The sequence below is a fragment of the Rhinoderma darwinii genome, chromosome 3 (assembly GCF_050947455.1).
Source record: "Rhinoderma darwinii isolate aRhiDar2 chromosome 3, aRhiDar2.hap1, whole genome shotgun sequence".
NCBI lineage: Eukaryota > Metazoa > Chordata > Amphibia > Anura > Rhinodermatidae > Rhinoderma > Rhinoderma darwinii.
The window spans coordinates 196,609,765-196,636,195 of NC_134689.1; the positions used below are offsets into that span (position 1 = coordinate 196,609,765).

At 41.8% G+C, this 26,431-nt stretch overlaps 2 long non-coding RNA genes across 3 annotated transcripts in view; one reads left to right on the forward strand and one right to left on the reverse strand.

Annotated features, from left to right (window-relative positions):
- Positions 1 to 264: 264 nt before the first annotated feature.
- Positions 265 to 14,194, reverse strand: LOC142747953 (uncharacterized). Of its 2 annotated transcripts, none has more exons than XR_012882103.1 (3): positions 14,100 to 14,194; positions 979 to 1,079; positions 265 to 426 (listed from the first exon to the last, which is right to left on the reverse strand). It is a non-coding gene; the product is annotated as an uncharacterized LOC142747953 (long non-coding RNA). The 2 variants fall into 2 exon arrangements; XR_012882104.1 differs by having other exon boundaries at positions 14,096 to 14,194.
- A 110-nt stretch (positions 14,195 to 14,304) lies between these two features.
- The window catches only part of LOC142747955 (uncharacterized), a 105,535-nt gene continuing 93,408 nt past the window's right edge, over positions 14,305 to 26,431 (forward strand). The window contains exon 1 of the long non-coding RNA XR_012882105.1: positions 14,305 to 14,364. This is a non-coding gene — a long non-coding RNA (uncharacterized LOC142747955). The remainder of the gene's footprint in view (positions 14,365 to 26,431) is intronic.

Sequence of the window (26,431 nt, forward strand, 5' to 3'; positions counted from 1 at the left end):
ACTGAGTTCATACTGTTAATCTGTAGGGCAATCTGTGAACACAACATTTATCCTGTGGCTGGCTTTTTTAATGGTGGCACTTAGGGTGGTACAATTAACGGGAACCGTTCTGCATTATTTTTGTGACACTCCTACTTGTCTTTGCTTTTTTTTAACAAATGAGTTATTCTTTAGCTCCCATAGAAATATTTTCTATAAATCCTTGACACGAGTATGAAAAACCAAAATAGCAGTCCTCTGTTTGGTAGGTCATCACCCCTACAGAATCTTTAATGAATAAGTAGCATGATAAAAGGCCCTATGATTTTTCTTTTCCTTTTTCTGAATTTTTAAAAATGTTTTTCTCAGTGTGACAAACACTGGGGGCGGCGGGATTATTTTCTTGTTCGTTAGCCAGTTTTCTCCTATGCTGTAATGCTTTTGGCCCTTTTATGATATTTTGTAAAACAAATCAAGCAAGTAAACAAACAGATAAATCACAACCAGAAAGCTGCTAAGTATATTGATGTTTAGATAACAAAAACAGCACTATAAATGAAGTCTGATAACAAGGGAACACCAAGTGCCAGATTATAATTTGTAACAGTCAAATGAATGTGTGCAAAATCCAATAGGATTCCTCACAAAGGGTGATTTCAGTACATCTCAAACTGGTGTAAAGACCATATGTACTACTCAAAATATTTTATTTCTACTGTATCTATACAGTGCTCCTCGTGGGAGGAAGCATATATCTATCATGTCCAAAATCCTTTTGTCAAAGCCATTAAATGGTTCGGAAGATATATTGATGACTGTAATAATCTGGCAAGATTCTGTTACTTTGATACAAGATCTCATCTGTTATCTCAACCACAACTCTCACAATCTCAGGTTTACCTATGAAATCAATCCAGTGGAGATTCCCTACTTAGGCATTTTACTAAAAGGCAGTGCGGAGACAAATAAAATGGATACCTGTTTATACAGAAAGCTTACCTCCAGCGATACAATGTTACATGCCAAAAGCAGTCATCCCAAGCACACCATCAAAAACCTTCCAATAGATGAATACATCAGAGCCAAACATGTCTGCTCCACTGAAACAAATTATAACAAAGAGTGTGAAGTTATTGAATCCAGATCGCAGAAAAGAGGATATCATCACAATATTTTACATAGAGCTCGTAATTAGAGATGAGCAAACCGGGACAACCGAACCCGGTTTCGGTCCGAACATCGGGAAAAGTTCGATTCACAGCGAATCCGAACTTCACCGTGTTCGGCCAAACACGTTTTGACCGAACCCGGCTAAATTTTGGCGCCTGCGTAGTCAGCATTCCCTGACTGACTGGCACCTTATGAGTCACTGATTTTCCAGTACGCGACGTCAGGAGATAGTCACTGTCCAGGGTGCTGAAAGAGCTAAACGATCGGCAGTAACTAATTCAGCACCCTGGACAGTGACTTCCGATCACAATATACATCAACGTGTAAAAAAAATAGAAGTTCCTACTTACCGATAACTCCCTGCTTCTTCCTCCAGTCCGACTTCCCGAGATGACGATTCAGTCCAAGTGACCGCTGCAGCCAATCACAGGCCAATCACAGGCTGCAGCCAATCACAGGCCAATCCCAGGCTGCAGCGGTCACATGGACTGCCGCGTCATCCAGGGAGGTCGGGCTGGACGTCAAGAGAGGGACGCATCACCGTTGCCTTGGTGACACGTCCCTCTCGACATCCAGTCCGACCTCCCTGGATGACGATTCAGTCCAAGTGACCGCTGTAGCCAATCACAGGCCAATCACAGGCTGCAGTGGTCACATGGACTGCCGCGTCATCCAGGGAGGTCGGGCTGGATGTCAAGAGAGGGACGCATCACCGTTGCCTTGGTGACGCGTCCCTCTCGACATCTAGCCCGACCTCCCTCGATGACGCGGCAGTCCATGTGACCGCTGCAGCCTGTGATTGGCCTGTGATTGGCTGCAGCGGTCACTTGGACTGAATCGTCATCCAGGGAGTTCGGACTGGATGTCGAGAGGGACGCATCACCAAGGCAACGGTGACGTGTCCCTCTCTTGATGAAAGCTGGGTTGTAAGGCAGATCTGCCTTGTTATGCAGCACAGTAATGGAAGATATAACATTCAATACATTGAAAACTCTTCTGGGTAAGTGCCTTATAAAGCTGGGATGCAGTAATGGCGGCCATATTGTCTGTCACCCAGCTTTCCCAGAGACAGATATAACAATGGCTGAATTTTAACCCCTTAAGGACGCAGCCTAGTTTGGGCCTTAAGGCTCAGAGCCCATTTTTCAAATCTGACATATTTCACTTTATGTGGTAATAACGTCGGAATGCTTAAACCTATCCAAGCGATTCTGAGATTGTTTTCTCGTGACACTTTGGGCTTCATGTTCGTGGTAAAATTTGGTCGATATATTCAGTGTTTATTGGTGAAAAATTGCAAAATTTAGAGAAAATTTTGAAAAAATTGCATTTTTCAGAATTTAAATGCATCTGCTTGTAAAACAGACGGTTATACCACCCAAAATAGTTACTAGTTCACATTTCCCATATGTCTACTTTAGATTGGCATCGTTTTTTTAACATTCTTTTATTTTTCTTGGACGTTACAAGGCTTAGAACATAAACAGCAATTTCTCATATTTTTAAGAAAATTTCAAAAGCCTTTTTTTTAAGGTACCTCTTGAGTTCTGAAGTGGCTTTGAGGGGCCTATGTATTAGAAACCCCCATAAAACACCCCATTTTAAAAACTAGACCCCTCAAAGTATTCAAAACAGCATTTAGAAAGTTTTTTAACCCTTCAGGCATTTCACAGGAATTAAAGCAATGTGGAGGTGAAATTTGCAAATTTCATTTTTCTTGCTGAATTTCAATATTATTCCATTTTTTTCTGTAACACAGAAGATTTTACCAGAGAAATACTACTAAATATGTATTGTCCAGATTCTGCAGTTTTTAGAAATGTCCCACATGTGGCTCTAGTGCGCTCGTGGAATAAAACACAAGCCTCAGAAACAAAGGAGCACCTAGTGCATTTTGAGGCCTCTTTTTTATTAGAATATATTTTAGGCAGCATGCCAGGTTTGAAGAGGTGTTGAGGTATGAAAGCAATGGAAACCCACCAGAAGTGACCCCATTTTGGAAACTAGACCCCTCAAGGAATTCATTTATGGTTGTTGTTATCATTTTGACCACACCGTTTTTTCACAGCACCTATTTGAATTGGGCTGTGAAATTAAAAAAATGATATTTTTTCCATTAAGATGTAATTTTTGTTCAAAATTTCTTATTTTCACAAGGAATAAAACACCCCATTTTGTTGCCCAATTTGTCCTTAGTGCGGCAATACCCCATTTGTGGTGATAAACTGCCGTTTGGGCCCATGGGAGGACTCAGAAGGAAAGGAGCGCTATGTGTTTGTTGGAGTCCAGATTTTGCTGGATTGGTTTTCGGGTTCCATGTCGCATTTGCAGAGCCCCAGAGGTATGAAAGCAATGGAAACCCACCAGAAGTGACCCCATTTTGGAAACTAGACCCCTCAAGGAATTCATTTATGGTTGTTGTTATCATTTTGACCACACCGTTTTTTCACAGCACCTATTTGAATTGGGCTGTGAATTAAAAAAATGATATTTTTTTCCATTAAGATGTAATTTTTGTTCAAAATTTCTTATTTTCACAAGGAATAAAACACCCCATTTTGTTGCCCAATTTGTCCTGAGTGCGGCAATACCCCATTTGTGGTGATAAACTGATGTTTGGGCCCATGGCAGGACTCAGAAGGAAAGGACCACCATTTGGCCTACTGGAGCTTTTCTTGTGCTAAGTCATGTAGGCAGAAGCCCCTGAGGTACCAGTACAGTTAAAACCCCCGAGAAGTGACCCCATTTTAAAAACTACACCCCTTAAGACATTCATCTAGTGGTGTAGTGAGCATTTTGACCCCACAGTTATTGTGTAAAAGGTAATGCGCAGCAGATGGTGCAAAGTGAGATTTGCAATTTCCTATGCATATATGCCATTTCAGTGTCTGATATATTGTGCCCAGCATGTGCCACTGGAGACATACACCCCATAAATTGTAATGTGGGTTCTCCCGGGTACGGCAATACCCTACATGTGGCTGTTATTAGCTGCCTGGGCACACGACAGGGCTCAGAAGGGAAGGACCACCATTTAGCCTACTGGAGCTTTTCTGGTGCTAAGTCATGTAGGCAGAACCCCTGAGGTACCAGTACAGTTGAAACCCCCGAGAAGTGACCCCATTTTAAAAACTACACCCCTTAAGACATTCATCTAGTGGTGTAGTGAGCATTTTGACCCCACAGTTATTGTGTAAAAGGTAATGCGCAGCAGATGGTGCAAAGTGAGATTTGCAATTTCCTATGCATATATGCCATTTCAGTGTCTGATATATTGTGCCCAGCATGTGCCACTGGAGACATACACCCCATAAATTGTAATGTGGGTTCTCCCGGGTACGGCAATACCCTACATGTGGCTGTTATTAGCTGCCTGGGCACACGACAGGGCTCAGAAGGGAAGGACCACCATTTAGCCTACTGGAGCTTTTCTGGTGCTAAGTCATGTAGGCAGAACCCCTGAGGTACCAGTACAGTTGAAACCCCCGAGAAGTGACCCCATTTTAAAAACTACACCCCTTAAGACATTCATCTAGTGGTGTAGTGAGCATTTTGACCCCACAGTTATTGTGTAAAAGGTAATGCGCAGCAGATGGTGCAAAGTGAGATTTGCAATTTCCTATGCATATATGCCATTTCAGTGTCTGATATATTGTGCCCAGCATGTGCCACTGGAGACATACACCCCATAAATTGTAATGTGGGTTCTCCCGGGTACGGCAATACCCTACATGTGGCTGTTATTAGCTGCCTGGGCACACGACAGGGCTCAGAAGGGAAGGACCACCATTTAGCCTACTGGAGCTTTTCTGGTGCTAAGTCATGTAGGCAGAACCCCTGAGGTACCAGTACAGTTGAAACCCCCGAGAAGTGACCCCATTTTAAAAACTACACCCCTTAAGACATTCATCTAGTGGTGTAGTGAGCATTTTGACCCCACAGTTATTGTGTAAAAGGTAATGCGCAGCAGATGGTGCAAAGTGAGATTTGCAATTTCCTATGCATATATGCCATTTCAGTGTCTGATATATTGTGCCCAGCATGTGCCACTGGAGACATACACCCCATAAATTGTAATGTGGGTTCTCCCGGGTACGGCAATACCCTACATGTGGCTGTTATTAGCTGCCTGGGCACACGACAGGGCTCAGAAGGGAAGGACCACCATTTAGCCTACTGGAGCTTTTCTGGTGCTAAGTCATGTAGGCAGAACCCCTGAGGTACCAGTACAGTTGAAACCCCCGAGAAGTGACCCCATTTTAAAAACTACACCCCTTAAGACATTCATCTAGTGGTGTAGTGAGCATTTTGACCCCACAGTTATTGTGTAAAAGGTAATGCGCAGCAGATGGTGCAAAGTGAGATTTGCAATTTCCTATACATATATGCCATTTCAGTGTCCGATATATTGTGCCCAGCATGTGCCACTGGAGACATACACCCCATAAATTGTAATGTGGGTTCTCCCGGGTACGGCAATACCCTACATGTGGCTGTTATTAGCTGCCTGGGCACACGACAGGGCTCAGAAGGGAAGGACCACCATTTAGCCTACTGGAGCTTTTCTGGTGCTAAGTCATGTAGGCAGAACCCCTGAGGTACCAGTACAGTTGAAACCCCCGAGAAGTGACCCCATTTTAAAAACTACACCCCTTAAGACATTCATCTAGTGGTGTAGTGAGCATTTTGACCCCACAGTTATTGTGTAAAAGGTAATGCGCAGCAGATGGTGCAAAGTGAGATTTGCAATTTCCTATGCATATATGCCATTTCAGTGTCTGATATATTGTGCCCAGCATGTGCCACTGGAGACATACACCCCATAAATTGTAATGTGGGTTCTCCCGGGTACGGCAATACCCTACATGTGGCTGTTATTAGCTGCCTGGGCACACGACAGGGCTCAGAAGGGAAGGACCACCATTTAGCCTACTGGAGCTTTTCTGGTGCTAAGTCATGTAGGCAGAACCCCTGAGGTACCAGTACAGTTGAAACCCCCGAGAAGTGACCCCATTTTAAAAACTACACCCCTTAAGACATTCATCTAGTGGTGTAGTGAGCATTTTGACCCCACAGTTATTGTGTAAAAGGTAATGCGCAGCAGATGGTGCAAAGTGAGATTTGCAATTTCCTATGCATATATGCCATTTCAGTGTCTGATATATTGTGCCCAGCATGTGCCACTGGAGACATACACCCCATAAATTGTAATGTGGGTTCTCCCGGGTACGGCAATACCCTACATGTGGCTGTTATTAGCTGCCTGGGCACACGACAGGGCTCAGAAGGGAAGGACCACCATTTAGCCTACTGGAGCTTTTCTGGTGCTAAGTCATGTAGGCAGAACCCCTGAGGTACCAGTACAGTTGAAACCCCCGAGAAGTGAACCCATTTTAAAAACTACACCCCTTAAGACATTCATCTAGAGTGTAGTGAGCATTTTGACCCAACAGTTATTGTGTAAAAGGTAATGCGCAGTAGATGGTGCAAAGTGAGATTTGCAATTTCCTATACATATATGCCATTTCAGTGTCCGATATATTGTGCCCAGCATGTGCCACCGGAGACATACACCCCATAAATTGTAATGTGGGTTCTCCCGGGTACGGCAATACCCTACATGTGGCTGTTATTTGCTGCTTGGGCACATGGCAGGGCTCAAAAGGGAAAGATGAGGGGGATAAGCTGTGCGGAGTGCATCAGGGTAAATTAAAAATCAAGGGATGTATGGTAAATTTTAAAACAATCTTTCATACAGAGCCCTGGTTTTTCGGGACACGTGTCGCATTGGTATGTTGTGTCCTTCCTTATCCCCCTCTTATAGCACACTTTGCACCTCTTTTGACTTTTTCCCTTCTTGCCAGTTTGGGGAACTTCTCCTGGAAAGTGTTGCCCTGGTACGATGCGTGTGGCCTCGCTTCCAGAAGTACTGGGTGCCCCTCCTTCCTGGTCGCCAAAAATTAGGTTCTTTATAACCACCTCTTGAAATTCCAGGAAAGTTCCCCTCTGGCCTGCACATCGACGTAGCACGTACGCATTGTACAATGCCATCTGTATGATGTGCACGGCCAGCTTCTTATACCACACCCTCGATTTCCGCGTAGCGCTGTAGGGCTTCAGGACTTGATCTGACAAGTCCACCCCTCCCATGTACCTATTGTAGTCCAGGATGCAATCTGGTTTGGGGGTCTCTGTACTGGTACCTCGTACAGGTACATGGGTACTGGTGTGGCCATGTATTGTTGTCAATACAAGGACATCTCTCTTGTCCTTGTACTTGACACACAATATGTTGCTACTAGAATGTGCCCTGCTCTCACCCCTTCTGAGTGTTTGCCCAAGCAGTGTTTTAGGGAGGCCTCTAAGATTTTTTCTAGCAGTGCCGCATGCCGCAGTCCTTCTGGAAGCGAGGCACTTGAAGAGCGGGACGCTGGTATAAAAATTATCCAGGTAGAGGTGGTAACCCTGGTCCAGCAGTGGGTGCACCAAATCCCACACAATTTTTGCGTTAATTCCCAGTAAGGGGGGGCATTCTGGGGGCTGAATACTGCTGTCCTTCCCTTCATATATCCTGAATTTATATGTATACCCTGATGCACTCTCGCACAGCTTATACAACTTCACGCCATACCTTGCCCTCTTACTTGGCAGGTATTGGCGGAATTGAAGCCTCCCTTTAAAATGTACCAGGGACTCATCAATGGAAATACACTTCTCGGGGGTGTATGCTTGGGCAAACCGGGCACTGAAATGGTCTAATAGGGGTCTCAGTTTATATAAACGGTCAAAACTGGGGTCATCTCGGGGTGGGCACTGCTCATTATCGGCATAATGTAGGAAGCGAAGTATTGCCTCATAACGCATCCTGGACATGGCCATACGGTACATCGGGGTGTGGTATAGGATGTCCGTGCTCCAGTAGGTCCTAATGGATGGCTTTTTTAGAAGCCCCATGTTCAAGAGCAGTCCCCAGAACTTGCCCAACTCTGCTGCGTTTACAGGAGTCCACCTCTGGGATTGGGCATAAAATGAGTTGGGGTTCTTGGTGATATACTGTTGGGCATATAAATTAGTCTGGGTGACCATTAGCTCTATAAAGTTATCAGTGAAGAAGAACTTGAAAAAGTCCATCTCACTGAACCCTGCCGTGTTAAATTTGATGCCTGGGCTGCCCGTGTACTCAGGGATTTGGGGTTCATAATGGTCTGGTGTGGGCGTCCAAATGGGGTCACTTCGCTCAGGGGTATCACTTGTTGTGGGGTCACTTCTCTCAGGGATTTCTACTATGGTGGTGGTCCTGGGGCGTCTCCTAGGGGGTCCCTCCTCTTCATCGCTGGATGAGGAGGTAGACAAATAAAATAGTGTATCGCCATCCGACGAGTCTGTGTCGGAGGCCAGAAATGCATACGCCTCTTCAGCAGTAAATGTCCGTTGGGACATGCTTGTTGTGCGAAGACAAAATTTATATACTGCAAAAAAATAAATCCCTAACTGGGAGCAATAGGATAGCACAACTAGCACAAATGTGTGTTTTGTTTTTAGAGAGCAAGTGGACTTCCCTGACACTAAAGCTAACTAGGGCGAGGGTTCCTAACACTAAACCTAACTAAATTTTATGTGGACTTCCCTAACGCTAAACCTAACTACGGCGACGATTCCCTGACACTAAACCTATCTAGATTATTTCAAGCTTCCCTGACACTAAACCTAACTACGGTGACGGGTGCCTGACACTAAACCTATCTAATTATTCCGAGCTTCCCTGACGCTAAACCTAACTACGGTGATGGATCCCTAACGCTAAGCCTATCTACGGTGACCGATTCCTGACGCTAAATTCCCTGACACTATACCTAACTACGCTTTTTGACGGTTCCCTGACACTAACTAACCCTAATACTAAACTAACCAGTTAAATTTTCAAAATTGGCTAAACTAACTATTTTTTTTTGTTTCTTTTTTTTCTTTTTATATTTTTTTTTTTGTTTTATGTTTTATATAGAAAAAAATGAAAAAAAAATCCCCAGGGACCAAGAAATGTGGTCCTGAAGACTGAAAAGTGGTCAGTGATAGGAGATCACTGACCAAAAAACGTGGGTAGAACTCAAAGAGGAAGGGAACAGGAGTGGGTAGTGGATGGGGTGGTGGGAAGCAAAAAAAACGTTGTTTTAGAAACTTTTTTTCACTTTTTTTCACTTCTTTTCTCTCTGACTCTCTGCTCACAACCGATCTCAACGCCTCGCTAACTCCAACAGGGCGTTCAGGGCGGTTGCAGCAGGATGTGAGGTCAGAGAGAGGAAGTGACGAGAATGATCGCTGCTATTGGCTAGTTACTCACTGACTAGCCAATAGCGGCGATCGGCGAGGCGGGACCATAGTAAATGGTCCCGGCCCATTATGCTGTGATAGCATGCTGTCAGAAACAGCAGCTATCACAGCTCAGGAACGCCGGGCTCGAGCACTGCTGTGCTGAATGAGACCGATCGCTGCTATTGGCTAGTTACTCACTGACTAGCCAATAGCGGCGATCGGCGAGGCGGGACCATAGTAAATGGTCCCGTCCCATTATGCCGTGATAGCCTGCTGTCAGAAACAGCAGCTATCACAGCGCATGAACGCGCCGGGCGCGCGCACCGCTGTTCTAACTGCAAGACGTACTATTACGGCATGGAGCGCGAACGATAGAGCTGCCATGACGTAATAGTACGTCAAGGAGCGGGAAGGGGCTAATACTAAACTAACCAGTTAAATTTTCAAAATTGGCTAAACTAACTATTTTTTTTTGTTTCTTTTTTTTCTTTTTATATTTTTTTTTTTGTTTTATGTTTTATATAGAAAAAAATGAAAAAAAAATCCCCAGGGACCAAGAAATGTGGTCCTGAAGACTGAAAAGTGGTCAGTGATAGGAGATCACTGACCAAAAAACGTGGGTAGAACTCAAAGAGGAAGGGAACAGGAGTGGGTAGTGGATGGGGTGGTGGGAAGCAAAAAAAACGTTGTTTTAGAAACTTTTTTTCACTTTTTTTCACTTCTTTTCTCTCTGACTCTCTGCTCACAACCGATCTCAACGCCTCGCTAACTCCAACAGGGCGTTCAGGGCGGTTGCAGCAGGATGTGAGGTCAGAGAGAGGAAGTGACGAGAATGATCGCTGCTATTGGCTAGTTACTCACTGACTAGCCAATAGCGGCGATCGGCGAGGCGGGACCATAGTAAATGGTCCCGGCCCATTATGCTGTGATAGCATGCTGTCAGAAACAGCAGCTATCACAGCTCAGGAACGCCGGGCTCGAGCACTGCTGTGCTGAATGAGACCGATCGCTGCTATTGGCTAGTTACTCACTGACTAGCCAATAGCGGCGATCGGCGAGGCGGGACCATAGTAAATGGTCCCGTCCCATTATGCCGTGATAGCCTGCTGTCAGAAACAGCAGCTATCACAGCGCATGAACGCGCCGGGCGCGCGCACCGCTGTTCTAACTGCAAGACGTACTATTACGGCATGGAGCGCGAACGATAGAGCTGCCATGACGTAATAGTACGTCAAGGAGCGGGAAGGGGCTAATACTAAACTAACCAGTTAAATTTTCAAAATTGGCTAAACTAACTATTTTTTTTTGTTTCTTTTTTTTCTTTTTATATTTTTTTTTTTGTTTTATGTTTTATATAGAAAAAAATGAAAAAAAAATCCCCAGGGACCAAGAAATGTGGTCCTGAAGACTGAAAAGTGGTCAGTGATAGGAGATCACTGACCAAAAAACGTGGGTAGAACTCAAAGAGGAAGGGAACAGGAGTGGGTAGTGGATGGGGTGGTGGGAAGCAAAAAAAACGTTGTTTTAGAAACTTTTTTTCACTTTTTTTCACTTCTTTTCTCTCTGACTCTCTGCTCACAACCGATCTCAACGCCTCGCTAACTCCAACAGGGCGTTCAGGGCGGTTGCAGCAGGATGTGAGGTCAGAGAGAGGAAGTGACGAGAATGATCGCTGCTATTGGCTAGTTACTCACTGACTAGCCAATAGCGGCGATCGGCGAGGCGGGACCATAGTAAATGGTCCCGGCCCATTATGCTGTGATAGCATGCTGTCAGAAACAGCAGCTATCACAGCTCAGGAACGCCGGGCTCGAGCACTGCTGTGCTGAATGAGACCGATCGCTGCTATTGGCTAGTTACTCACTGACTAGCCAATAGCGGCGATCGGCGAGGCGGGACCATAGTAAATGGTCCCGTCCCATTATGCCGTGATAGCCTGCTGTCAGAAACAGCAGCTATCACAGCGCATGAACGCGCCGGGCGCGCGCACCGCTGTTCTAACTGCAAGACGTACTATTACGGCATGGAGCGCGAACGATAGAGCTGCCATGACGTAATAGTACGTCAAGGAGCGTGAAGGGGTTAACCACTATACATAAATGTAGAAGGGACAGTCATATTCCATATAAGCCAATGGGAACTGCGCCTGTGGGTGCCCGAGGGCAAATGTACCATGCAGACAGCCCATGCTGCTGCTATGGGGCCCTTGAGAAGAAGGGGCCCAGCTTATCCCTCCTCGCTAAGATCTATCCCCTGGATAGATCTGCAAATGCCCAGAGGGTAATGTCACCCTATTCTACAAGGGATGGAAAGGTCTAACAAGCTCTGGGCCCCCCTGTCCTGGGGTTGAGGGTGTAATAGAGGGGCCCTATTCCATTTTGGAGGTTAATGATTTCTATAAATGTCAATGGGGAGAAAAAGTGTCATGGAGGATGGCATTGTCTTGAGACGATATGCACTGGGCATTGCATGGCACAGCTAACCATCTGGCCCTGGCATCCCCGGTCCAGCTTCTTTTGATGCCAATGACCTGCACTTTCCCATCACAGACCAGGGATTTATTTAACCCCTTCTCCAAACATTGGGGTCACTGCATGTTTAGGACTGGTGTAAAATTATTAAATAGCGTTCTAATCATCTGTTCCTGGAAAAGCTGGACATACAGTCCGACCTCCCTTGACATCCAGCCTGACCTCCCTGGATGACGCGGCAGTCCATGTGACCGCTGCAGCCTGGGATTGGCCTGTGATTGGCTGCAGCCTGTGATTGGCCTGTGATTGGCTGCAGCGGTCACTTGGACTGAATCGTCATCCCGGGAGGTCGGACTGGATATCGAGAGGGACGCGTCACCAAGGCAACGGCGGGGAGGCCTGACTGGAGGAAGAAGCAGGAAGTTCTCGGTAAGTACGAAAGTCTTTTTTTTTTTTACATGTTGCTCTATATTGTGATCGGAATTCACTGTCCAGGGTGCTGAAAGAGTTACTGCCGATCAGTTAACACTTTCAGCACCCTGGACAGTGACTATTTACTGACGTCGCCTAGCAACGCTGCCGTAATGCCGGGTGCACACATGTAGCCACCCGTCATTACGGGAGCTCCAATTACAGGTTTGGTCAGAACTAGTTCGGTCCGAATCGAACTTTTCCATGAAATTCGGCGAACCAGCCGAACCGAACTTTTCATAAGTTCGCTCATCTCTACTCGTAATATCACCAGTTCCAGAACCAGAAGAGAACTTTTGTTTTCTAGTAAATTGGATAACAAACAAGAGGATACAGCTATTGTGCCAACCTTCAGCACCATGTACAGCCCCAACTACACACAAATTGTTTCTATCCTTCAAAACATCAAGATCCTACATTGCAAAATATTTTGAGAAAAGGCTGTAGTTTTGTGCCTAAGCAATCCAAGTCCCTGGGAAATATTTTATCTCCAAATTTACACAGCAATGTACATACCAATTCTACATGGTTGCGACAAAAAGGTAATTTTTGCTGTGGAATGCCCAGATGCAAGTTATGCCAATATATGAAGAAGGCTCAGGATTTTTCCTCTGTACAATCTGACACGAAACATCCAATCAAAAAATACACAAACTGCAACAGCACCCATGTGGTATATTTGGCAACCTGCACTATATGTCAGTTACAATATGTGGGATGTACCATAAGAAAACTCAAAACACGCCTAGGAGAAAATATTAATGGTATCCACACTACAGCGATGACCACTACCCACAATGTTTCCAGTCTCTCCAAACATTTTAGAGATTGGCATAACAAATCCACCACACAGGGTCTGTCTGTTCTGGCCATAGAAAGAATACATTATTCCAGGTGAGGAGGGGATTGGAGGAGAGCGCTGCTAATACGAGAAGCCTTCTATATTCTAAAATTAAGTACACCCTCTCCTGCAGGTCTTAATTTAAAATCTGATCTCATGTAATTTTATTAATAATTTTTTCACTTTTCTAGTATTATTTTTTAAATCATTTTCAGAGTAACTTGCATTGTCTTACTATGGATAATCCATCCTTTTGTTATACTAGCAATTTGCTATATCCATACACCTGTTTCAGTGTTGTCATCATGACCTTTAACCTGAGGATCATGTGATCCCTACGCACTGCCCCTTTTAGGTATTTAACTTGTCCATTGTCTCAGTAACATTGGTTACGACTAAGGGCACACAGGGTGTCCGAAACGTGTCAGCGCTTTGTTTCCATTTTTTATACATGCACATATGGATTTTTCATGTTTTTTCATTAAAAGACAGTTTTTAACTTCTATCCACTATGCGGTTAGTGGAGTTTCTCTCAATTCCAAGTATATGAGCTCCTAAAACTGAATTACTGGATGTATTTTCGTATGACACCAATCTTTTTCAAGTCTTTAATTTTTTACCAAAGTTTTCCATGCACATTAGTTTCAATTGGAATATGCAACATGGGGGAAGGGGTGGGGCGAATTGGGACACTGTCAGATATCATTATTAGCAGTTACATGGAACATAAATCAATCATATTACATTTTACCAGCTGAATACAGCATCTAGCTTACAGAGGGCTTTCTAACCTTTTGAAAAACCTCAGAAATAGCTACAAATGGGTAAAAATAAATATCGTTTAGGCACATACTCGCCTTTCAAATCCTCCGCTGTGCCAGTGATTCCCTGACCCCCTCTAGTCTGGTTTAATAGGCTTCAGAAATTTTGTGTAATATTCAGCACATGACCAAGGAAGGTATTCACCAACTGCATCAGTGACGTGGTGTCAATAGTGACATCACAGCTGCAGAAAGTAATTGGATTCCGTAGTCGTGTGCTGAGTACAGCACGTCATTGCTGAGGCCAAGTAAATAAAGACTACTTAAACCATCAGCACGGAAGACATAGGGGATTTCCAAGGTAAATATGCGCCTATTTTTTAGCAATATGCAGCTTATACAGAAGTTTTCCAAAAGAAAAGACCCTTTAAGTATTTCATTTTATACGTATAAATGAATGCAATATGCAATATGTAGCGCTGTGCATATTTTTAATAACCCCCATTAAATAAATAAACATTGGTATGTTTTAAAATCTTTGTAGATCACCTTTGGGTTTATATTTTATATTGGGTTTCAAATTCAGCTCCATATAAGAGGTTATATTGAATTTTTATAAGAAATTTAAAATAACTTTTGATCTTAAGATCCAATTCATGTTAGGTCAAGGCTGGTTTATTTCTACTTATGTGAAGGCTGCTGATGTTTTTCACTTGTCAGCACCCCACTTGATATTCAGACGCAATTCCTTCCTGTCAGGAAAATAAAAGAATCATGTTCCACATGATTCTATGATAATGGAAATGAAACATCACTCGGTTCTTTAAAAATCTCATTTGAAGTTTGTCAGTAAAAGCTAGTTTAAAAAGTGGACTGAAACTCGCCAGCATTACATATATGCAATAGGAAAATGTTATATTCCAATAACTTTCAGTTAATTGCTTTGATTTCAGATTATACAATGAAAAACCATATTCTATTTTTCTACCTAAAAAAAAGATGCTTTATACTTTTCTTTCATCATAATCTAAAGTAGAAATCAGAATGAAATACAATCTGATACTCGTATAGCAGATTTATAGAATAAATATGTAATCATATGATGTGTCATACCTTTATTATTTTATATATAAAAGGCTCTAGGCAATTATATAAAGAAATTAGTTCCGTTTGCACTGCATATACTGTATAGGAAAAAGCTATTTCTTAGAACTTATTAAATACAGGAGATTCAGAATTTATTAATTTTTTTTTGGGGGGGGGGGGATTCAAGTATTCATCCTATTCCAGCTCTGATTAAGGCAACATATAATATACCTATTGCATTCATATTTTTTATATTTATCTGTCCAAATGAATTATTTATGTTCTTTCAGAAGTGGTTGTTAGTAGTTTTTTTTTTTTTTTTTTTTTAAATAGCCATATCAATATGTATGGTAGAAAGTCTAGGCATATCTTAGTCAATTTATTTAATGGGCCATATCAATATGTATGGTAGGAGGTGAAATAACTGGAACAGGGTCTTGTCATGGAGGCATAGGCACTTTGGTTGCAATTTGCCCTAAGGTTTCCTCTCTATATTTGATGGCCCAATCGAATCAAACAATGAGCCCAGCTCTATTCAGCTATGGAACTAAGCACGATAGTTGCAGTTACATAGGCATGACTTCCTTTAGAACATAGGCCTTTGCCACTTTAATTTCTGTAAAGTTGATCTTTTTTCTTCTTTAGAGCAGTGACTGTATCCTGGTACCACTGGTTAGTTAGTTACTGTAACCGCTGCGGTCACAGAGCACCGCCTTCTCTCACCTCTCGGCGGCCGTGACCGCATACCTCTGAATTCCTGCCGGCGTCTCCCTCGCCGGAGATGCCAGCACACACATCCGTACTGCTCTGCAGTGTCCGCTAGAGTGTGCGTTTCATCCCCGGCCTTAATGGGCCAGTGCACACACATGTAAAAAGTTCCCTAACCAATCTCCAGAACATCCTGGAATATAAAAAGGCTCTGACCATCCACTCCTTATCCTGCTCCCAGTGTTCCCGTATCCTTCTTCCTGTATCCTGTAACTGTGTTTGTTCCTGAGTTGTAAGCTAGTTTTGGAGTCGTCCATTGTCATCTGCCACGTCCAGTGTTATCTGCCACGTCCAGTGTCATCTGCCACTCCAAGCATCATCTGTGCCAGTGTCATCTGCTACACCATGTGCCTGATCATCTTCCCAGGTACTCTTACCCCATAGACAGTTGTTTGGCCAGCTGCTACTCCGCTATGGCGGAGCGGCCTAGTGGGTCCACATACTTAACAGGCGTGACAACTACTTAGTTAACTAGTCAGCTTTCTTGCATTTAATGCTCTTTATATGTTAACCTGTCATTAGTTGTTGAGCAGTGAGAGCCATGCAATAATGATCAATAGCATGGACTGGCCAGAATAGGGTTTTTAGTATAAAGGGTCAGTAAAAAAAAAAAGTCTGCCACTTTTAGGATCTAATAAAATGGTGGGGCAAAAACATGGTCCTCTGTATGCCTCAGTAATTCAGTACAACTGTTTGAAAAGTTTGTAGCTAGAATCTATTTATTTCCTGTAGCTTATATAGTGCCAACCTATTCCACAGAGCTGTGCCGAGATTGTTACCATTCACATAAATCCTATGGTCTGTCCAATATCAGTGGGAGAACCCAATGCTCAAGCCAAATCAGTTCCTTTACTATTTGACAGGTAATTCTGAGGAATCTGGAAATACTTTCATGAACCTTTAGTCAGTGGAAAGTCATCAAATACAAATCTTTAGTATATGGCATTTGTTTAAAGTAGGAGCAGTTTGGCTAATGACTGTATTTTTGGGAATTGCATATACACCGTGTTCCAAATTATTATGCACATTGGATTTAAGTGTCATAAACATTTAATTTTTAGTTTTTCAATTAAACTCATGGATGGTATTGTGTCTTAGGGCTCTTTGGATCATTGTAATCAATCTCAGACACCTGTGATAATTAGTTTGCCAAGTGTGCCCAATCAGAGGAAAACTACTGAAGAAGGACGTTCCACATTATTAAGCAAGCCACAGGTTTCAAGCAATATGGGAAAGAAAAAGGATTTCTCTCCTGCCGAAAAGCGTGAAATGGTGCAATACCTTGGACAAGGTATGAAAACATTGGATATTTCAAGAAAACTTAAGCGTGATCATCGTACTGTGAAAAGATTTGTGGCTGATTCAGAGCACAGACGGGTTAGTTCGGATAAAGTCATAATAAGGAAGGTTTTTGCCAGACAAATTAATAGGATTAGGAGAGCAGCTGCCATTGCAAAGCAGCAAACAGGTATTTGAAGCCGCTGGTGCCTCTGGAGTCCCGCAAACCTCAAGGTGTAGGATCCTCCAGAGGTTTGCAAGTGTGCATAAAGCTATTATTCGACCACCCCTAAACAATGTTCACAAGCAGAAACGGTTGCAGTGGGCTCAGAAAAACATGAAGACTAATTTTCAAACCGTGTTGTTTACTGATAAGTGCCGTGCAACCCTGGATGGTCCAGATGGATGGAGTAGTGCATGGTTGGTGAATGGCCACCATGTCCCAACAAGGCTGCGACATCAGCAAGGAGGTGGCAGAGTCATTTTTTGGGCTGGAATCATGGGGAGAGAGCTGGTAGGCCCCTTTAGGGTCCATGACCTCTGCAAAGTACGTAGAGTTTATGACTGACCACTTTCTACCGTGGTACAAACAGAAGAACCGTGCCTTCCGTAGCAAAATTATCTTCATGCATAACAATGCACCATCTCATGCTGCAAAGAATAACTCTGTGTCATTGGCTGCTATGGGCATAAAAGGAGAGAAACTCATGGTGTGGCCCCCATGTTCCCCTGACCTCAACCCTATTGAGAACCTTTGGAGCATCCTCAAGCAAAATATCCATGAGGGTGGGAGGCAGTTCACATCAAAACAGAAGCTCTGGGAGGCTATTCTGACATCCTGCAAAGATATTCAAGCAGAAACTGTCCAAATACTCACAAATTCAATGGATGCAAGAATTGTGAAGGTGATATCAAAGAAGGGGTCCTATGCTAACATGTAACTTGACCTGCTAAGTTTTTTTTGATTGAAAGAGCTTTTGATTTCTGTAAATATGACCTCCTGATGCTGCAAATTCAACAAATTACCATTTTAGTTCTCTTTACAACCTTTAAAATGTTTTGATCTCTGTTGTGCATAATAATTTGAAACAGTGCATTTTGAGTTTTTACTTCTAAAAAAAAATCTGTTATTAGGAGATTTGTTCAACAAAATTTGCATTATACTCCAACGATTGATAGCTTGAAGATTATACTGACTGTCATTTGCATCGACTATTTAAGAAAATCAGCGAAAAATAACATTTGCATAATAATTTGGAATGCGGTGTAATGTAATTTGTCAACATTTTAGCAAAGTTTTCTCTACAGTAAGTAATAGAATTGATATGCATGGATACAATTGAACATTACATGTATATTGTGTTTAGGTTTTAGGCGGCTGAAGTTATGATGTAAAACATGAGTGAATGTGGTTTTGATCATTCACACTTAGCAATTTATTCAAGTTATAAACTCAAAATATGCTTTGTTTTTGATCTACTATTACTCTGTCAAGAAGCTTTTTCTATGTCATAAAGCTAATTCCAGTTCCTAAAAAGTCAGGGCAGAGCTTTTCACTTGAGAATGCAAATTTTCATATGCACGTATATGCATTTTTATGTCCGGTGATATTAACAGGGATGCGCAAAACTAATAATAACGTTTTGAATGGTAGGACACCCCAAATAGTAAAATATATTTATAACATATCTCAAACTCATGCAACCTTATCGAGATTTTCAAATGCAATATTTATATTGTTGTATTATACTTTGTATACATTGTTATTCATCAAAATTAATTTACCCTTTCTAAAGTATTCAACAGATACTTTCAATGCATATCAGACTCAAGCTCATATTATTTTAATGTACAAATATATAAAATATGTATAAGGATGTGATACAACATTTATTTTAATTATGTTCATGTGTTTCTCCTCTATTTAAAATATTTATTACACTGTAAGAAGATATGTAAATTTAGTTAAGCCAAAGAAAAAAAAGTGAACATAGTAATAATTCCATTCAAAATGTCAGCTTTCATTTTCCATAAACTTATTTGTGTCAAATTAAATTGCATTGTTAGAAATTAATTAATAGTGTATCACATATCATGTTTTATGCTTAAATGTCAACTAGATTGTCTATGTGGAAATAAAACGAAATTGCAGTCATTGTATTTTAATAATAGGGTAGCAGTGATAGTTATTATAAGTCTCCTAGTACCTTTATATACTAGTAATATGGCACTGTTTATGCATACAAATTAGGGTCAATGTACGAATATCCAATACATAGAAAATCATTCATAATATTGGAGTGTTAAACAGTTGTGGTGATGTAATAGATAAGCAATTTTAATTTCTCCTTATAGATATGTGTTTTGTTAGCATTCTTTTTCCCCTTAAGGCTTGGCCTATTATGACGTTACATTCTAAGATCCATATCTTTTTTATTTTTCAGTCATGGCTTTTTATTTTTTTTGTAGGACAACTTGTAATTTTTTTGCTACCATTCTAGAGTTCATATAATTTACTGTAACTTTTATTCATTTTTTTTTGCGAGGCAATTGAAAAAAACCAAACAGGAATTCTGCTACTGTGTTTTTTGTGATTTTTCATGCTGTTGTGCAAATATGGCGATACCAAATTAAATATTTTTTAGGTTTTAGTATTTTTGCACAATAAAATCATGCTTTATGGAAAGGTTTTGATCTCTGTGAATTTCAAAACTTTTGGGGTTCGTGGCGCATGAATCACGTTGCGTCTAATTTAAAGATTAGAAAAAGAATCACATGACCTAAAGAGGGCTTCCCCATAATGCATTGCAGGCAGCCTTACCAAACTGCACTGCAGTTTTCCAACCCTCTACCCATATATGTTGCTGTCACTTTGACATTGCTAATGCTGGCTTGGCATTAAAGAGCATAACAGGGGTTGGACAGAGTCCTAGATGACATCAAAGAGTCACATACGTGTTCTCAGGGCAATCGGGCACTTTGGATTCACGACTAAAATATTGGGCGGGGGGCATTGTAAAAAAAATGGCAAACTATCCATTTAATTTTTTTTATATTTTTTTACGCCATGTGGTATAAATAAACTTTATTCTACTGGTCTTTACAATTGCAATGGTAACAAATATGTATTGCCTAGTAGGCAGAACTGGCGGCCTTGTTAGGCCCAAGATACCATGGTAACTCAGCAGTACGCCGCAATCACACCTCCTTACTCTGTCAATAGATGCTAACAACCTTTAACCCTTTAAGACACAGACAGTTTTTGCCTTGTGGGCACAGTTGTTTTTTTGTTTGTTTTTTTTTAAATCTGACATGTGTTACTTTATGTGGTAATAACTTTGGAATGCTTTTATTTTCTCAAATGATTCTGAGATAGTTTTCTCATGACACATTGTAATTATGTTAATGGTAAAATTTAGTTGATACATTCAGTGTTTATTTGTGAAAAACAAATTTTTTTAGAAAATTTGCAAAAGTTTGCATTTTTCTAAATTTAAATGTATCTGTTTGTAAGGCAGATAGTAATACCACACAAAATAGTTACTAGTTAATATTTCCCATATGTCTACTTTATGTTTGCTTCATTTTTTGAACATCCTTTTATATTTTTAAGGCGTTATAAATTTAGCAGCACTTTCTCACATTTTCAATACAATTTCCAAAACCAATTTTTTTTATGTTCTGAAGTGGCTATGAGGGACCTATATATTAGAAACTCCCCATAAATTACCCAATTTTAAAAACTGTACCCCTCAAAGTATTCAAAACAGCACTTAGAAAGTTTCTTAACCCTTTATGCGTTTCACAGGAATTAAAGCAATGTCCTACATGTGGCCCTAGTGTGCTACTGGACTGAAACACAGGCCTCAGAACAAAGGAGAATCTAGTGTTTTTTAGGGGACTCCTTTTTTATTACAATATATTTTAGGCACCATGTCAGGTTTGTAGCAGTCTCGTGGTGCCAAAACAGTAGAAGCCCACAAACGTGACCCTATTCGGGAAACCACATTCCTCAAGGAATTTATCTAGGGGTATAAGGTACAGATTTTTTTGCTGAATTTATTGGAATTAGTCTGTGAAAATGAAAACTGACATTTATTACATTTTACAAGGCATAATGGAGAAAAAGCACCGCAACATTTGTAAAGAAATCTCTCCCGATTATGGCAATACCCCATATGTAGTAATAAACTGCAGTTTGGACCCACAACAGGGCTCAGACGGGAAGGAGCGCCAGTTGGCTTTGGGAGCGCAGATTTTGAAGATTGGTTTTTGGGCGCCATGTCACATTTGAAGAGCCCCTGAGGTAACAGTACAGTGGAAACCCTTAAAAATTACTTAATTTGGGAAACTACACACCTTGAGGACTTCATCTAGGGGTATTGTGAGCATTCTGACCCCACAAGTTTTCTTCTGAATTGATTAGCATTGGGCAGGGAAAGTAAAACATTTATTTTTCCAATTTCCTTGAGCATTTAAGGAGAAAAAACACCCCAATATTTGTAAAGCAATGTCTCTCGAGTATGGTAATACCCTATATGTGGTCATAAACTGCTGTTTGAACATATGGGAGGGCTCAGAACGGAAGGAGTGCCATTTCACTTTTGGAGCGTAGTATTTGCCGGAATTGTTTGCAGTCGCCATGTCGCTTTTGCAAAACCCCTGATGCACCAAAACAAAAGTGACCCCATTTTAAAAACGACACTCTTGAAGGCATTTATCAAGGGGTGTAGTGAGCATTTAGAGGTGGTTTTTTTTTTTTAGAAATTAATACGCACCGGATGATGCAAAGTGAAAATTGCATTTTTTCAAATAATATGCCATTTCACTGCACAATATTTTGTGCCCAGCTTGTGCCACTGGAGAATCTTACCCTAAAAATTGTTAATTGAGCTCTCCCGGGTATGAAAATTCCATACATATGGATGTAAACTGCTGTTTGGGCACACTGTAGGGCTTAGAACGGAGGGAGGGCCATTTGGCTTTTTGAGTGCAGATTCTGCTTGGTAGTAGTTCTGTTTGGAGTTTTAATGGTATTTCAGTTCATAATGTGTGGGCATATGTAAGCTGGGTGAAGTACATCAGGGCATAGTAAGGTATTTTATTGGTACCATTTTGGGACACATGCAAATTTTTGATCAGTTTTTATTTCAGTTTTGGCAAAAGGAAATGACCAAAAAACAGAAATTCTGGAATTTATTTACCCTGCGCGATGAATTACATGTTACATTTATTCTGTGGGTCGATACGATGACAGTGATACCATATGTACATAGTTTGTTTATGTTTTACAGTGTTTGCACAATGAAATCACTTTTTTAAAAAGATCATTCCTTTTCTGTGTCGCCATATTCTAAAACCCATACCTTTTTTATTTTTGTGTTGTCAAAGCTGTGTCAGGGCTTATTTTTTGGCTATCATTTTAATGGTACTATTTTGGGGTAAATGTAACTTTTTGATCACTTTTTATTCAATTTTTTGAGAGACCTAAAAACAGCGATTATGGCTTTGGTTTTTATAATTTTTTCTTATGGTGTTCACCGTGCTTGATACATTTCATAACACTTTTATAGTAGTTCGGGTCTTTACGGATGTTGTGATACCAATTATTTATAGTTTTTTATTTTTTTATTTTTTCCAATAATAAAACAGTTATTATTGGCAAAAAGGCAATTTTTAGTTTCTTTAAAGGAAATCTTTCACTAGCCCATACATTTGCAGCTGAGTGCACCATATAAAAGTCACTGCTGCACAGACATTGTGTCACTTTAAACTATGTTTCTAGCCTACTCCGTTTTTTAGATATCGGTGCCGTTATATTTGGCGCCCTATATGTAAATGTACTGTGAATGGGGCATTTATTTTCTTGTTAAGGGCAGGGGGCGTGATACTTAACACTGTCCAATCCGCTATAAACAGTGTCAGAGCAGCTTGTGCTGTGTGATCTCTCTCGCGCGACCACACAGTCTTTCCTTCAATGTCTGACAAGAGCTGGAGAGAAGAGGAGAGCTCCAACGCCGCTACGGAACAGTAGAGGAGAAGAAGAATTCACATTCTTCTTCTCCTCTTCTGTTCCATGGCAGCAGTGCTGTGCACGCTCTCCTCTCTCTAGCACTTGTCAGATAGTAAAGGAAAGACTGTGTGATCGCGCGAGAGAGATCACACAGCACAAGCTGCTCTGACACTGTTTATAGCTGATTGGAAGGTGTCAGAGAGCTAAATATCACCCCCCCTGCCTTTTCCAAGAAAAGAAACGCCTCATTGCCGGAATAGGGAGTCATTTATACTGTATATCGGGCGACAAATATAACAGCACCGATATCTAAAGAATGGAGGAGGCTAGAAACATAGTTTAAAGGGAATGTGTTGCCAGCAAAACATGTTTTTTTGTTTTTTTTAGTTAAACAATTAGTGTGTAGGTGATTAAACATTGTTCTAATTTTTTTTATTTTTTTCACGAGTCAGGAAATATTATAAATTGGATTCAATTTATAATATTTCCCAGCACTAGTCACCAGATGGAGCAATTCCCAAAATTGCAGCATTGCATGTGGTAAAGCAACCACATTGCTTTATGCTGCAAAATTGGGAAAAAATCCCTCGCTCTAGTGAGCTCTCAGAATCCCCCCCTCCTTTATCCTGGCTAATGCCAGGAGAAATGAGGGGTTTGAACGGTCTAACCTCCTACACTGTGTGTCGCCATTTTTTGAGCTAACACACAGTGTAGAAGGTTTACATACACTAGTAAACACACACTGAAACACGAACATACATAGAAATCACTTACCTGCTCCAGTCGCCACCGCTGCCTCCGGTCCGTCCGCTCCGTCTGCTGCCGCTGCTCCATGTGCACAAGTCCAGAAGCCGCCGGACGGCGCACATTTCAAATTGGACTATGTGGGAGCGGCGCATGCGCCGTTCCCACACACACGGTGTACACCATAGTGGATGGAACGGGCCCCGTTCGCATTCCCTATGGGACTGGAGCTGCCGTATTCCATGTCTGTATGTGTCGTTAATCGACACATACAGAAATGGAAAAAAAAAATGGCAGCCCCCATAGGGAAGAAAAAGTGTAAAAATAGAAAAAAGTAACACACAAACACACAAATAAATATAAACGTTTTTAATAAAACCCTAACATAAAACTGATATAAAAAATAAATAAATTGGTGACACTGTTCCTTTAAAGTGACACAAGGTCTGTGCAGCAGTGACTTTTATATGGTGCACTGTGCTGCACATGTATGGGCTTAGTGAACGTTTCCCTTTGACTTGAAACTTTTATTTTTTATCTTTATACAATTTTTTTTAAACTTTTTTTTTTGTTCCACTAGGGGACTTGAAGGCCTGCAATTCTGATCTCTATACTAATACATTACACTACCTACGTAGTGCAATGTATAAGAGCTATTAGTGTGACACTGTCAGCAGGCTTATCAGGACCTGCCAGATGCGGGTCCTAATAGGCTTCCATACTTGGCAGACACAGAGGCCATTGTCAGGCCTCTGGTTGCCATATCAACCAACAGCACCCCGTGATCACGTTGTGGGTGTGCCAATCTGCTACAAACCCCTTAAAGGCAGCTGTTGTTATTGACCGCATTTAAGGGGTTAATTGCAGTGATTGCCGGCGTTGGACCACATGCCGGTGACAGGGGCGTATCAGCGTTCAGAAACAGGTCATCTCTCAGTACCTGAACCTGGACACTGTCCGTTAGGACACTGAGCTCCGGGAACGGTTTAGTAACTGTAAGTCCTGGTGCGGGAAGCAACCTCTCGCCAGGACGTGCAGTTACTGACTAGGGATTAAGGACTTTAAACAGCCACAATAAGAAGTTTCTCTGATACCGACCATTAGAGTGGGAGCCTAAGGTACGTCATGGAAACCTTAAGGCGTCAATCCATCACATTTACAACAGGATATGCCAAGAAGTTAAAAGAATTGTCTTAACACGATAACCCTTTTTTTTTAACTTATATTTCTATTTATTGCTTATATAGTGGCAACATATTTTGCAGTGCTGTACAGTTGCAGTCACTCACTGTCCCCACTAGGGTACACAGTCTAAATTTGGAGTGTGGGTGGAAACCGGAGTACCTTGAAGAAACCCATGATATCATGGGGAGAACATACAGAACCCATGCAGATTTGTCCTTGGTCAGATTTGACTAGTCCTGCAAGGCAACAGCGCTAATCACTAATGGTACTCCGTGCTGCCCACCTGATGTCCCCTTTTTATATTGAAGCCAGCCTGGTGATCAGTTGATCGTATTGTGCCCGGCTTACAAACTGGGGCTAGGCATACATTTCCCCTCCAGTGGCTGTCTATGTAACAATGGAATCGCTCACAGTTAGGGGGTCGTAAGCTAGGATCCCTGAATATGACGCCCATAGGCCCTAATATCACTGCTAGATAAACTATGACTCAAACCTTTTATGCTGGGTATGTTCATGTGATTTTATTGTGTTTTATCTATGTTTTGTTTGTTTTTTGTAAAAACACTGTGATTTAGCAAAAATGGCAGTAAAAGCTGCAACTCAACTTCAAACCAACCACAACATATCAATACACCACTAACAGGTACCTAGCTATAGGGTGTGCAGATGTATCATTTGTACCTGGCCCCCGGTGCCTGAGGCGGCCCAAAGGTCCCTCTGCCACATAAGAAGCCTCCAGTATTATCTAGTATTGTAAACAAGTCATGGTAGTTCGAGGAGTTAAATTACATGTGGAATGCAGCTGTCACTTTATACATAAAATTGGAAAGTGACACAATAACATTTCTCAATGTGGCCCCTTTCTCAATACACCTTATCATGACTGATCAGTAGATGAATATTGCTTGCTAAGTGCATTCGTTTTCAGTCCTCATGCCTACAAAGCCTGACCTGAGGCACACAGTATCCCTGCGGCACTCCGTGTGCCATTGTATGGTTCCTCTATATGGCACTGTGGTTGTAAAGGATCTGCCAGGCACAACTTCTGTGTATACGCCCATGGGTAATCAGTCTGCACCTGGTTCTATGTCTCTGAGACTGACTCCATCTTCCACCACTCAGGATGGCAGGTTTAGGAGTGGGAGAGCCTATCGCAGCCTGGCCAGACTGAGCTAGCTCCCGCCCTCTGTCTATTTATACCTGCCTTTCCTGTTCCTCCTTTGCTTGTGATTCTTCTCGTGTGGTTTCCTGGCCTTGCTGCAGCTCCTAGCTATTTGACCTTGCTTCATACTGACCCCGGCTTACTGACTACTCTCCTGCTCTGCGTTTGGTACCTCGTAAATTCCTGCTTTGA